Raw genomic sequence first — 15,812 nt, forward strand, 5'->3', positions numbered from 1 at the left:
CTGGGCACCTTTCTCTTCTCTGGACTGTGGTAACTGAACGTGAAGCCCCTATCGATATGCCCCTTACTTAGAAAATCTTGACTTTTATTACTGGTCTTTATTTATTGCTCCTCCTGAATATACATGGACTATCTTTCAACATGGTTCTTTTTGTTCTTTTTGCCCAAGCTGATGCAACAGATCTTGCCATCTGTTTTGGCATCTTGGAAGTGGATGCAAGCTAATTCAACATGAAGTAGGGGTACCTGCTTGTACTGCATGCACGGCGTTGTGCTATTTTCCAGCTGGCAGTTACCCAGATTTACCTAGTTCCACTGCTCACTTTAGAAATAAGGAAACGGAGGTGTCAGATAGGTCAGGCGACTAGTCCCAAATCTCACAGGTGAGTTAGTAGCACCTAACTCACTCTATTCTAGAATCCTTTCTAACTCCAGGTTAGTGCCCTATCCTTCTAACTTGGTATTGTTTCTGCTTCCTTGAACGTATTTTTCACTTTGAAGTTGTATCTATGCAGAACAAGCAAGTTATAGATTTAGAGGGAATGTTTTTGAGTAATTTAAATATCAGATCCTGGTATTTAAAAAAGAGCTGAGTTCAGTTATCCAAAGTAATTGCCTTCACAGATCTCATTTTGTGGAAGATTTCTGCTCTCCATTTTCTGTTGCCTACATGGTCACAGTTGAATGTCACATACCTTTCTTAAACAGTATCTTCTCTTCTGTCCAAACCAGAACTTTGCTTATTTTCTGTTGGGGCACAGCCCCATTGACCTTCAAAAGTTTAGTGTCGTATAATTTAACACTGCTTTACATCTAACCTCCTTTGGTTTCCTTGTGTTCTCTCTTGGTCTCTAGGTCTTGGTGTGTTCCGCTCCCTCTACTATGAGCAATGAGGTTCTCTGTGACCAAGCCTCCGTAAGAGCAGAAATAAGATGCCTGAGTGCTGCATTTGATGCAGAGAGAAAGCATTTGCCGATAGTGCTTTCACTCACAGGATTTTTTTTCACCTCAAAATTTGCATTCGAAAGCTCTACCAAGGAAGGGGAATGTGCCAGAGATTATGGAACATCTGCTCTGACACTGGCATTACTACAATGATGAGGGCTCCCTGGAGTAGGGGTGACAGGAGCCAGATGATGCTCCTGAGGAGATTTGCCGATTTCCAAAGTGGCATCTGTGAAAACCTCGTAAGAATGTAAGGAATGTGCTTGAACAGATGGTATGTGTGTAACATTGGAATAGAATCATTCTCTGAATCTTTTAAGGATTAATAAACGTGTTGAAGGAAAAGGACTGCAAAAGATTAATGATGACTCAATTATATTATACAAATTTCATATGCAGTTTTACTCCAAAAGCTGGGGTTTTTTTTTTTGTTTGTACAGGTCAACAGTTATCGGTCATGGCAAAATTATATAGTGTAGATAAATACTTTCCACATAGCTTTCTAAGATGTATCTCTGCATTGCAGGGGCTACTCATAAAGTCAGAACAGAAGAGTTAGACCTTAAGTGATGAATGTGTGTGTGAGTTACACACTGAAAAGCATAAATAATATATTTAAATAATTTGTTGTCATATTGTTTTTATGTTGATGTGGATTAAATTTTCAAGCAGTGCAGCTGATTTCAGAGAATGCCATGAGAAAAGTCAGTATTTTGGACTGAAGATCAAATTGGAAATAAATGAGCAAGTAATTGCCTGAAAGAGTTTATGAAATAAATAAAAATTATTTATATAATTGACGTAGCAAGTATTAATATGTCACTCTGTGCTGGGTGCTGCAAAAGGGCTTGTGATTAATAAGTAGCTTTTTTTTTTTTGAGAAACGTAATGATTTTCCTTGTCCCCATAATTTCACTCTTGATTTCTTCTGAAATTAATTTGGCAAAAGTCAATTTTAGCTCTTGCTTATATGAGAACATGGCAAACTATGACTAGATAAAGTCAATTTAAGGACGTTTTATTGCATCCACCTTTTAGGATTATGTTAGGCTGCCTGTAACTGAAAGAATACTAAATATGGCTTTGACATGTAGGCATTATTTCTCTCCTATGACAAGATGCCCAAAGATTGGCAGTCCGGGGCTGGTGGAGGTGCTAAGGATGTCATCAAGGATGATCCTGTCACCAGGATCCTTCCATATTTCTGCTTTGCCGTCTTTAATACATAGCTTTGATCCTCATGATTGCAAGATGAGTTTTGGACCTCCAGGAATTAAGTCTATATTTCAGGCTGCTAAAAAAAAAAAATAAAAAAGTAAAAGAGGGCAGGCATGGTAGCCCAGGCCCATAATCCCAGTGCTTTGGGAGGCTGAGATGAAAGGATCACTTTTGCCCAGTAGTTTGAGGCTGCAGTGAGTTACGACTGTACCACTGCACTCTGGCCTAGGTGACACAGTGAGACCCTGTCTCTAAAACCACACACACACAAAAAGAATAACAACAAACTAATAATTAAAAAAAAGGAATAAGAGGCCCCTTTTAAAAGGATATTGTTTAAGGAAGCCCCACCCAGCAACCTTCACTTATTTCTGATTGGCCAGATCTGAGTTACAAGGGAGTTCAGGAAGGTGATTACTATACTTTCCAGTATTTATAGTGTTGTTTTATAGTATGGTTGGGGCTCTAGATGTTTGGGAGTGGTTGTTGATACGCCAACTAAGACTAACTGCCACCTTGTGTGTAAATATAAACTCTGAATCTCTTGTATTATTGTGGTGCATACTTACATACAGATAAATCCCAGAATATTTGTAAATTTTAGAAACATGCATTTGGTCCTAAATACAAATTCTTTCCCTTATTTCTTTTTCTGGATGATTAAGCTCTGCTATAATCTCTATATCCAATCTACGTCCTAATATGAACATTTGTTTCAACCCACTGGTTGGTCATGCTTCTGATACCTGGGGTTATTCAGATCAGCCTGTATTTTAAATTTTTTTGCCTTGATAAAGATACCTGATCAATATAAGAAAAAATTGATAGTAGAAAAATGTACGAAGAAGAAATAAAATCTACGTCAAATCTTACAACTCAGAATAACTGTATACTGTTTACATCTTCATGAATATTCATCCAGAGATCTCTGCATATTGCTGTCTATATCCATATACACATATATGTATACACACACATACATATATTTAATATGTCTAACACAGTTTTTCCTTTTAAGTTCTGGGATACATGTGCTGAACGTGTAGGTTTGTTACATAGGTATACATGTGTCATGGTGGTTTACTGCAGCTATCAACCCGTCATCTAGGTTTTAAACCCCACATGCATTAGGTATTTGTCCTAATGCTCTCTCTCCCCTGTCCCCCCACCCCCTGACAGGCCATGGTGTATGATGTTCCCCTCCCTGTGTCCATGTATTCTCACTGTTCGACTCCCACTTAGGAGTAAGAACATACGGTGTATGGTTTTCTGTTCCTGTGTTAGTTTGCTGAGGATGATAGTATCCAGCTTCATCCATGTCCCTGCAAAGACATGAACTCATTTTTCACGGCTGCATAGGATTCCCTGATCACACACATGTATTTAGACATGTATAAATTTTACGTGTATGGAATATGGATAAATGTAACATTCTACAACCTTTATTCACTCAATGATATGTGACAGTCATTTTTCCACGTGTAGATCTATGTCTAGTTTTCCATCATCTTTTTAATAGCTGTCTGGTAGTCTCTTGTTTGTATGTACCTTATTTGTTGCCTAACAAAATATTAATAGACTATGTGCCCCATGACAATGCTTAGTTTTTTTCTCCAGCCTGATCCCACTGCTCGCGTGTCCTAACTGTGTGGTAAAATCTCTTTAAGTACTAGATTGGACTGTGCTGAGAAGAGTACTTTAAACTCTTCATATTGTAACTGAGAGGCAAAATGATACGTTGTGGAAGTCACAAGAAGTGAGTTGTAGTTCCAGCTTGGCTACTAGCTATGTGAACTTCAATAAAACACACGTCCTTTCTGGGCTCAGTTTTTACATCTGTGAAATAATGACATGAGTATAGGTAACATATAAGGTCTCTTCCATCAGCCCCTATGTTTTCTGATTTTTAAACCTTATCTTCCATTATTACTCAATTATCAGGTTTTTCGGAATACAGACCAAGTCTAGATTATTATTTATGTGTAGTCCAGAGGCTGGCACTTAGTAAGTGGTAAATATTTGTTGAATGGCTGAATGCAAATGCCAGCTCACATGCATTCTAAATTATTCTGCAAATAGAACAAGACCATTCCCCTGTTTAACATTTTTACCCAAATATGAATGCAGAGAAACTTCCCAGAGTTGTTTGTCTTTCCATTTGGTCAGATCTTATTTTATGACTTTTGGCAATATTTGATAGATTATTTATCAAAGTCCTAAGCCTGCCTTGTTAAATTTCTCCTGAAATATTTTACTCACTTTGTCTTGTAAATGAAACATCTCCCATTTCCGTTTCTTTTCTTTTGAGACAGGGTCTCACTCTGTTGCCCACGCTGGAGTGCAGTGGCGCAATCTCAGCTCACTGCAACCTCCACCTCCTGAGTTCAAGCGATTCTCCTGCCTCAGCCTCCCAAGCAGCTGGGATTACAGGCACCTGCCACCACGCCTGGCTAGTTTTTGTATTTTTAATAGAGGTGGAGGTTTCACATTGTTGGCCAGGCTGGTCTCAAACTCCTGACCTCAAGTGATCCACCTGCCTCAGTCTCCCAAAGCGTTGGGATTACAGGTGTGAGCCACCGTGCCTAGCTGCCCATTTCCATTTCTTGGGCCTTACTGAAAGTATAAAGAAAAGTTATTTATCATTGTATATTTATCTTACATTTAGCCATCTTATCAAATTTCTTATTAATTCTACACATTTTTCTTTTTTAACTAGAGTTTTTAGGGCTTGTGGAAATAAAATCACATCAATCTAGAGTTTTATCTCTACTTTCTAAATGTTTACATAGATTATTTTATTTTCTGGTCTTTTGAATTTGCTCACAACTTTAGGACAATATTGAGTAATATGTAGTTAAATTTATCAATCATTTTTATGCCTAGCACTTTTTGTGTCTGCTTAGGAAACCCTCCCATAAGGTCAAAAAGACATATCCTTTTTTTTTCTTTGGCAACTTTTATAATTTTCCATTACATTTAAGTTTAAAGTTTATCTGGAATCCATCGATCTGAAAATATGGCCTGAGATATGGATACAATTTTACTTTTTGCTTCCATGGATAACCACTTATCTGAGTAGTATTTATTAAATAGGATACTCATCCCCAAGTAATTTGCGATATTATTTCTAGCATATATCAGATTTCTATAGTTGCTCTGTGTCTGGTCCTCTCTTTGCCATTACTTGGTTTGTCTGTTGCTGAAGCAATCCCACACTGTTTTAACAGCCATTGATACCAAGCTTTATAAGAAGTCTTGGTATCTGTGGGTCACGTTCTTCAATCTTGTACTGTTTCTCATTCAAGAGTTTGTTTTCTATTCTTTGACCTTTGAATTATTTCCATAAAAGCTCTAGAATCTACTATTCTTTTCTGCTTTTTGAGACAAAGTCTTACTCTGTCACACAGGCTGGAGTGCAGTGGCACAATCGCTGCTCACTGCAACCTCCGCCTCCGGAGCTCAAGTCATCCTCCCACCTTAGCCTCCCCAGTAGCTGGGAATGCAGGTGCATACCACCACCCCGGCTAGTATAGTGCCAGGCTGGTCTCAAATTCCTGGCCTCAAGTAATGCCCCCGCCTCAGCCTCCCAAAGTGCTGGGGTTACAGGTGTGAGCCACTGCACTCAGCCCAGAATCTACTTTTCAAGTTCCAAACATTTTTTAAAAATCTGTTGGGGCCTTAGATTAGAATTAAATTGAATTATTATATTAATTTGGAATAATTGCTATTAAGACTACTTATCATGAATCTCTTCATTTATTTAGGTCTTCTTTAATGTCTTTCACTAAAGTTTTAAAATTTTTCTCTCTAAGGTTTTAAACATCTTTCATTAGATTTATTTCTAAGTAACTTCAAATTTTTCTGGTTTTGTATATGACATTGCTGATGGTTTTAAAATATGTTCACACATTCTTTGAAATTCTTCCTTTTAAAAGGTGGTGCTTCCTTCTTTCAGTCCCTGGCAGGCAAAAAAAAAAAAAAAAAAAAAAGAAAGGTGGGGCTTAATTCTCCTCCTGTTAGATGTGGGATAAACTTAGTGACTTGGTGCTGCTAAGGAATAAAATAAAGCAGAAGTAATTTTAAAATGACACCATAAAATGTACTGTGGTTTTGGCTTTCTTCTTTCTCTTTCTCAGAGCACCCTTTGTGCAAGAAGGCAGTGCTATGTCATGAGGATAATCAAGCAGCCCTACGGAGAGCTCCACATGGAGAGAACTGAGGCTTGCTTGAACTCTGTGAGATGTTTGTTGTTTCAATTTAAACAACAAAATTTAAACTAAATTTTGGGATAATTTGTTACAGACTAGTGTATAATTATCTTTTTAAAAATTATGTTTTCTATTTGTTTCTGCTTTATAGAAATTAAAGTTTTTATATTATTCTCCTAGCTAGTTACCTTATTTAGCTGTCTTCTTAATTTCAGTAATAATACATCTCAATAGATTCTATTGAGTTTTATGTAGATAATCATCTTCTATGTACTTAATGGCAGCTTTGAGTCTTTCTCTCCAATCCTTATTTATTTTTCTTCTCCACACAGATGGCTTAGTCTTTGGCATAATATCAACTAAAAGAAATGTTAGTGAGTATTCTTGTTCTGTTCTTGATTTTAAGGGGATTTTCTAATATTTTCCATTTAAGAATACCATTTTATAGGTTTCTGATGGATATCCTTATTAGATTAAGGGAGTTCTTTGTAACTCCTGGTTGCTTCTCTCAACATACACACACACACACACACACACACACACACACACAGACTCCTCATACTGCTATAGTTTATATTTCTGTATGGAATTGACAAATCAGAAGGTGCACACACGTTTATTAATAAAATATTGCTGGATATTGTCAAATCACCCTCTAAATATCGTGCAGATATAAAATCCATCCAATAATATATGTAGATGCCTACTTTTCCACCTTTCACCAACCCATTTTTCTTCAATGCAACTCCACGTTTTCTTAATAATAAAAACCAACAGTTACATAGCAGTTACTTTTCTCCAGGCACTGTTCTATGGCTTCATTTATATCAGCTCATTTAATCCTTACAACACCCTTTCAGGTATACTATTGTTATCCTAAATTTATAGTTGAGCAACTGTGGCACAAAAAAAACTAAATAACTTGTCCAGGGTCTCCCTACTACTAAGTGACATAGTCAGGATTTGAATACAGACAATCTGGCTTCCAAGTTGATACTTATTTATTTATTTTTAGACAGGGTCTCTGTTGCCCAGGCTGGAGTACAGTGGCATGAATATGGCTCACTGCAGCCTTGACTTTCTGGCTCACACTATCCTCCTGTCTCAGCCTCCTGGGTAGCTGAGATTACAGGTGCATGCTACCATGCATGGCTATTTTTTTTTTTTTCTTTTCATAGACATGGGGTCCTGCCATTTTGCCCAGGCTGGTCTTGAACTCCTAGACTTCTCCTGTCTTACCCTCCCAAAGTGTCGGGATTACAGGCATGAGCCACCACAAGTCCATTGTGTGAGCCACCAGCCCCAAGTTTATGCTCTTAAACATTGTCCTGAACTGCCTTTTATAGCCAATAGCTATTGAGTGCTTGCTGTGTGGTGAGAGCAATTGATTACAATCAGTACAACTACCTTCTAAGGTACAGATTATTATTATCCCAGTACTTTGGATGTTGCAGCACAGGACACACTTTTGCTGCCGAGGGAAAGCATTGGTTTGATGGTGGCTTGACAGAGTGGTTGATCTTCCTATGCCCTTTGATCTCCCAATAAGTGGTTCCTACAGGTCATCAGGATTTGCCCCTGGGGCTGGAGCTAGGTGTGATATATTGCATGATTAGTGTGGAAGGCACGTAGTTGTAGTTTGAATTTTATTTATTTGTATTTATTTTTATTTTTTTTTAGAATTGGGGTTTTTCTCTCTCTCTCTGTCACTCAGGCTGCAGTATAGTGACATCATCATAGCTCACTGCAGTCTTGAACTCCTGGGCTCAAGCAGTCCTCCCACCTCAGCCTCACAGTAGCTGGGACTACAGGTGCACACCACCGCATGCAGCTAATGTAGTTTGAATTTAGTAAGGATCATATTCATATCCATATTGAACAAGAGACAGTCTGAAAGAGAAAGAGATCAGGGGAGAGAAATGCTTAATTTAATCTTCCCTTCATCACTTAACAGGTAGGGTTTATTTAAATCTGAGCCTTAGATTTTTTTCATCTGTAAAATGGGGATAATAATAGCTGCTTGGTGGTGGTGGTGTGAGAATTAAGTAAGATGGTGTGTATAAAGTGTCTGGCCTGGTGCCCGGCACGTGGTACTTGCTCTGCAAATGTCCTTCTCTTTTCCCAAGGGCTGTTAACTGTTGAGATAATAGATCTCTGTATGTGAAGGTTACCAAACCAGCCCCAACTAAAATCTAAAACCTACTGAATAATCCACACCTAGACAATTGAGAGTAGATGGTATATGAGGAACTATTTTCATTAATGTCAAAGAAATGTATGATATCTTATTGTATGCCAGGCACAATTCTAAATCCATTAAATACGTTTAATTTTCAAAATCCTCAACCAACTCTGTATGTTAGAACATTTATTATTACTTTCATTTTGTGCACAAAGAAACTGAGTCAGAACGCAGTTAAGTAACTTGCTCTGGGTTGCAAAGCTAGTAAGTAGTAGATCTGGGATTCAAACTCAGGCTATGTGGTTTCAGAGTCTGAACTTGGTAAGACCAGCTGGCAAATTCACACTTTGGGTTTCTGTCTGGCAGTCCATTTCCAGAGTTTTTATTTAAGTTTGACATCTTCCTTGATTATATCCAACAGTGTATATTAAAGTTAATTTGAATTGTTACCACTGTGTTTGTTTCATAAGAGATCATCCATCTATCCATCTACCATTTCCTTTATTCATTCAGCAATATTTGTTAGGTCCTTAAAAAGGCAGGACAATTGCATAAGAAGACTTGAAGTCAAAAGACCTGGCTCCAAATCATGTCTTTTTCATTTCCTTTCTGTATGACCTTGGGTGGGTCATTTAACTTGTCTGAGCCTCAGTCTCTTCAGGTTAAATGGAGGAAGTAATACCTACTTCTCTGGGTTATTCTGATGCTTAGGTGAGACAGTGACGAAAAGAAAAACAATTTGGAAAATAAAGTGCTCTGCAGACGTTATTTGATAGGACCATTTCACAAAGAGGAGCCAGCCAGAAGCCTCTGCTTACTTAAGCAACAACTTAGCTTTGGGAATTAGACATGAATTAAATTGCTCTCTGTCCTTCTTTTATTGTTGATCTTTTATTGTTGAGTTTGAGCCTCAGCTGTGGCACCCATAAGTGAAGAAAAAGAGAAGCTTCAAGCAGCTCAGGGAACCCTCTTCTTTGTATGCAAGTGTCTTCGGGGGGAAAGTGATAGGTTTGTCTGGCAGCAGGGTGTTGCCTCTTTCATGGTCTGGAATACAAATGGAAATGTTACACTACAAAATGATTAGCATTTCCTTACACAGAAAAGATGTTAAAGATAAACAAGGGGCTTGTGGGACTTGGTAGAAGAGGTGAAGCTTACTAAGGAGCTCATGCTGCCTTGCTGCGGAAGACCAGCCTTCTGACCGCCCAGAAGCATTTCAGACCGCGAGGAACTCCGATTTAAATTGCAGAGGACAGAGGACTTTTTTTTTGCTTCTCATAAATCGCCTTGTGTACCATTGTCCGTTAAGAGAGTTGGTTCCCCGAGTGACTGGCAGCATTGGAATAAACTAATTATAAGTGAAAGTTAAATACCAATTCCTAGTCCCACTCCTCAAGGAGACTTATCCTTTGCATCTGATCATCTGCATTTTTAAAACCTCCCAGGAGGATGCTAATTCACCACGAAATATGGGACTTATGGCTTGAAGATGGGGATGAACTGAAGCATATGGTGATCAGACTGATGAGTTTTGGGGACTAACCAGGTTTTCGGAATGCTTCTGTCCCAGGTCCTTTTCACCTCCATTTTCCATTACCTTCTCTCTATTTTCACGAAAACCAATTTTCAGAATAGTTTATACGACAATTGCAGCATGCCAGTTTTAAATCACTTTAATCAATGCCATTCTTTGTCACCCATTTCATGAGAGCAGAAGTGAATGATTTTAGGAGGTTTTTTGCCTTATCCTTTCAAATTCACGCCCCCCAGGTACAGCTCTGTGATTGATATTTGAGCACACTGTTTCCATGATAAAATCTCAGTGCTCAGTTCTCTGTTCATCTGCTTTTTTTGTGCTATGGGTGGCAAGTACTGCTGGGTTAGGCTGTGCCTGAACAATGCCAAGAAAGAAAGAGAATAATCTTTGACGTGTTTTATCTTCAAGATCTTTGGAGGTCATGAAATGTAAGGCAAGTTGTTAGTGAAGGCTTTGGAATACACTGTGTTTCCTAAGAGCTGATGAAAGGTGGGGAACATAGCCACACTTGTGACTTAGGAATGCAAGTAAGTGTGTTGACTGTGATGTTGTGATTAAATATAAATTAAAAGATGTGTTCATATACCTGTCTTGGCATGTTATTATTTTTTTTTAGACAGAATCTTGCTCTGTCATTCAGACTGGAGTGCAGTGGCACGATCATGGCTCACCCCAGCCTCGACCTCCCAGGCTCAAGTGATGCTCTCTCCTCAGCGTCCTCAGTAGCTGGGACCACAGGTGCGTACCCTACACCTGGCTATTTTTTTCTATTTTTTGTAAAGCTGGAGGTCTCACTTTGTTGCTATTTTGACAGATTACTTCTTAACCAACAAAACCTGTGCGTTTGGATTCTGGTTTCTGACATTTACTGTGTGACCAAGTACAAGTGGCTTAACCTCTCTGCCTTTAGTTTCCTCATCTGATAAAAGGATTTAACAATGGTCAAATTCCTTGGCTGTTTTGAAGTTATGATAAGACAAGGATGTGAGTGTCTTGCACATAGCAAAAGATAGTTTGCTTCCGATCTGGAGCCAGCTTCCACCTTCTCAGTTTGTCCTGGAGTGTAAAGTGTCAGCTACTGCGAGACGAGTCAGTCTTGATAGGAGGATCTATTTAGCTGAGCTGATGCGCCTCAATGTTGCTTCGTAAAAAAGATGCTGGGATACATATTGGTGCATATAATTTCATAAAGTACTACGTGACAATGCATAATGTAGCAGCTTGGGAGCTGTAGAAGGCAACAAAGCAGATTGTTGAAATGTGCTTTGCAAAATGGCTATGAATCCAGGAGGATGTATTAGTGGTATCCCTACTGGTCCACCCGAGTATTTATTTAATATCAATGGGTCAGCTGTAGGAAGGTCTCATTATATAGTTGGTAACATGATGTCGTCATGGTTGGATTCCACTCGCCATATAAGATTCCAGAAGGCAGGGATGTTTAGTTAATACATTTTGAGCTAAGTAGTCACAGATCAGTTTTTCCTATTTTATGTTGGGGCTTGAAGTTACGACAAATGACTATAGCTACATGGAAGAAAGCAATCTGAACAGGAGCTGAGAATTGCTGGGTTCCAAATTCAACATCATTTCCTTGGGCGAGGGTCATCAAGATAAGCATAGGTGCTCAACCAAGAAAGAGCACCCAGATAGCAAGTTTTGTGCTGAACACTGAGACCCAGGCTTAGCCCTCTTTGGTAAGAACAGAAGCTTAGCAAAGAGGGCTGAAGTCTCATAGTGGCCAAAAGCACTTTTCAAAGCTATTTTCTCATTTAAGCCTTACAGCAGCCCTGTGTTGTCAGTGTTTGAAATCCTCATTTGGCTTGGGAGGGAGGAAGACACAGGGCCATGAAGTGGCAGGGCTGGGAATGGATTCTTCGGCCCAGGTTTTTCCCCATATGAAATGGCCTCTGTCAAAAATAAGGTGAGGTTTTGATGGTAGTATGATAGTATAAAGCCCAGGTGGCCCAGAAATACTGAAATCTTACCTCCCCAGTGAGGTGGATACATTTACCTGGTGACACAGGACAACAAGAATAAAAATAATTAAAATTAAAAATTAAAAAAAAGCAAAATATTTTTTTTCTCTTTCATTCCTTTTTTTTTTTTTTTTTTTTAATTTAGAAATGGAGTCTCACACTATCAACCAGGCTGGAGTCCAGTGTGTAATCATAGCTCATGGCAACCTTGAATTCCTGGGCTCAAGCAATCCTCCTGTCTGAGCCTCCCAAGTTCCTAGGACTACAGGCATGTGCCACTACATCTGGCTAATTTTTTTTTTAATTTTTGTAAAGTTTGGATCTTGCTATGTTGCCCAGCTGGCCTTGAACTCCTGGGCTCAAATAGTCTTCCCTCCTTGGCCACCCAAAGTGCTGCAATTACAGCCGTGAGCCACCATACCTAGCCTCAAATCTGAAATTCTGAGTTAGCAGTCCAGGATGGGGCTAGAGAAATTGCATCCTCATGGACCGTGACAGCAAGCAGCACTGACCTACAGGATATAGCCTAGGCCTTTTAACCTCATCTAATAGACTTCCATACCTAATTTTTTACTGTCTCTTTAGCATCATTACATGCCATCAGGTCACTTTTCATGTAGCACGTGTAGCATGGTGTTTGGGGAATACTACAAAAATGTTGTTTCAAGGCTCTATCTGCTGTTTTTCCTCAAACCTCTTCCTAATTTCTCCCAAAGGAGAGAAAGTTGCTGTGAGTTGAACTGACTCTGGAATAGTTTTTGAGCCATATTTGCTATATATGTGGAAAGGTTAATGATTGAAAGTGTCATCTCTCTCTTGTTTATTCCGCACTGATGGGCTAGGACCCACTTCATTGCTCAAGGACCTCTGGCCTGCTTGTTCTGTCTCATTCTCACCCCTCTTCCACCCAAGTGTCAGAAGTGGTAGCATAACCATTGGGAAGAGTAGGCCTGACTTCTTCATTATCAGTCTCTCAGTGGCTCTCTATGTTTCTGTGTGTCTCTGTCTTTCTTTTTCACTTCTGAGGCAGGAGGATCGCTTGAGCCAAGCAGGTCAAGGCTGCAGTGAGCTGTGGTTGCACCACTGCACCCCAGCCTGTCTCAAAACAAAAAACAAAAATACATACACAAAAAAAAAACAAACCTGGGGCCTGGGAAACTGTGTGTTAATTCCCTTGAGGTGACTTTTGCATTGGCTACAGTATGAGAAGCACTGGACTGGTTCACCAGAAGGGAACTAAAAGGTTTCAGGGAAGGATGGGGCATATTTGATATTTTGGGGGTGGTTATACAGCCTGTCACCTCTTCATCTGATGGCTTCCATCCCCTCAACCCACCAGCCAGGGTTGGCCTTTCAGCAGCTGTGTTTTAATTTGGCTAATATGGCCTGTATGACTGTAGCTGATTGGGCCATGTGAAGACACCTAATCCAAGCTAGGTCAATCAGATGATCGCTCCCAAATTCCCTGGTTTGCAGGAAGTCCAATTTGTTTCATTCACTTACCTCAGAACCAACTGAGAGTTTTGGGTTGTCCTTCTATGTCTACTATGCACTTCTTTCTTTTTCTATTTATGTCTTCCTTACGTGGGTTTCTTCTTTTCCTTGGGCCTCTATCTGACCTGCCCTTGCCTGGTTTTTCTCTTGTCTCTCTTGCCTTATTATTCCCTTTTCTGCTTTCACTCAACCCTGTCTTCTTCATTTAACCTACGAGAATATAAAATGAAATTATTGTATACCTCTAAAAGTTGTATATTTGTGGAATAAAGTTTTATGTTCCTTGCTCTGAATTTAAAAGCAGTGTAACTTAAATTAGATAATTATAATGATCATTCCTATAATAGACTCTATACAACCTTAAAAATGAAAGGTGAGCCCAATCAGTGCCTATTTCCATTTTTCAGATTTCAATTTACATGACCTAAATTGGGGATTAAGTAACTTGTGGCCTATTGTACCTTTGTACCTATTACTGCAGTTTTCTTCATTACAGATGATCCCCCAAACACCAATTTCCCATTGGCTCCAGTTGTTCAAGGTAGTAAAACTGCACATAAAAAAGCTTTTAAAAAATAGCCTAAATCTGGAATGTAATCAAGTGTACCACAAACATAGTTGCCTCATCAACAACAAATACTGTTTATATCCCCTATGGACTGAGAGTCCCTGATACGAGCATCAAGAACCGTCTCTGAGTAGGACATCCTCATTCTTCTCTAGTTCCCTTGTGGTCTATCATCTATTCAATCCAACTTAGTTGAACAAACATTCATTATGCACCTGTTAAGTGTTAGGGATTTTCAGATAGTGTGCTACCACTTTTAAATAACAGAGAAGCTTCCCATTAGCGCACACATTTCCCAACTCTGCTAGCTGAGCCCGGTAAGTATAAATAAATGGAGATACAGGTTGAGTATCCCTTATCTGAAATGCTTAGAAGCAGAAGTAGTTTGTGTTTTGAATTTTTTTTCAGATTTTGGAATATTTACATTATACTCATAGGTTGAGCATCCCAAATCTGCAAATCCCAAATCTGAAACGAGTATTTCCTTGGAGCATCATGTCAGTGCTCAAACAGATTTTGGAACATTTTGGAGTTTTGATTTTTGAATTTGGGCTACTCAAGTTGTATTAGCATTGGGCAAAGGAAAGTTAATGAACATAGTTCTGACTACCACAGTGGGCTCTGTGCCAAACAGTACAGTCATACGGGCCATATTAGGCAAATTAAAACACAGCTGCTGAAAGCCCACACCTGGCTGGTGGGTTGAGCCAATGGAAGCCATCAGATGAAGGGGTGATAGGCTGTATAACCACCCCCAAAATACCAAGCTAGGTGCTTTTGGAGTATTAGAGTTTAATTATTGCAACAATTTTTGAGCTTAGGTCTTATTGTCACCCTTTTTACTGATGGAGAAACCGAGGCTTTAATAAGTCAAATGAATTGCAAAACAAGTAGTAATTACTATTTTTTTTGGTGTTTTTTTTTATTGTGGTAAAATACATATAATGTAAGCATAACATATAACATAACATAACATTTGGCCAGTTGCGGTGGTTCATGCCTGTAATCCCAGCACTTTGGGAGGTCGAGGCAGGTGGACAGCTTGAGGTCAGGAGTTGGAGACCAGCCTCGCCAACATGGTGAAACTCTGTCGCTACTAAAAATACAAAAATTAGCCAGCGTGATGGTACGTGCTTGTAATTCCAGCTACTTGGGAGACTGAGGCAGGAGAATTGCTTGAACCTTTTGAACAACAGCAACAAACATAACATTTAACCATTTTTAACTGTACAATTCAGTGGCATTAAATACATCCATGATGTAGTTTAATCATTACTACTATTTCCAAAATTCTAAATTATCCTAAACAGAAACTCTATACCCATTAAACAATAATTTCCCGTTACTCCCACCTCACCCGCCTTGGTAGCCTCTATTCTACTTTCTGATCACTGTTGTTTCTATTGATACTTAGCTGGCATTACTGGGAAGCAGCAGAATGTGGCGATGTGAATGAGGGCTCTAACACCAGAAACCAAAGTTCAAAACTTTACTTCTTTAGGCTTAAAATTTATTTTTGTAAATCTAATACACTAATTGCAATTTCTTTTTCCATTTCAATCAGAAGAGGCAAGGTCCCAGCTGTATTTTGGTCAGAAAAACTAGATAACTTCATACATAGAAAATGAATAGTTGGCTTCAGAATATAGAACTCAGGAAGACATTTCTGATGGAAATTACAA

Source organism: Symphalangus syndactylus, chromosome 9, assembly GCF_028878055.3.
Source record: "Symphalangus syndactylus isolate Jambi chromosome 9, NHGRI_mSymSyn1-v2.1_pri, whole genome shotgun sequence".
NCBI classification, from domain to species: Eukaryota; Metazoa; Chordata; class Mammalia; order Primates; family Hylobatidae; genus Symphalangus; species Symphalangus syndactylus.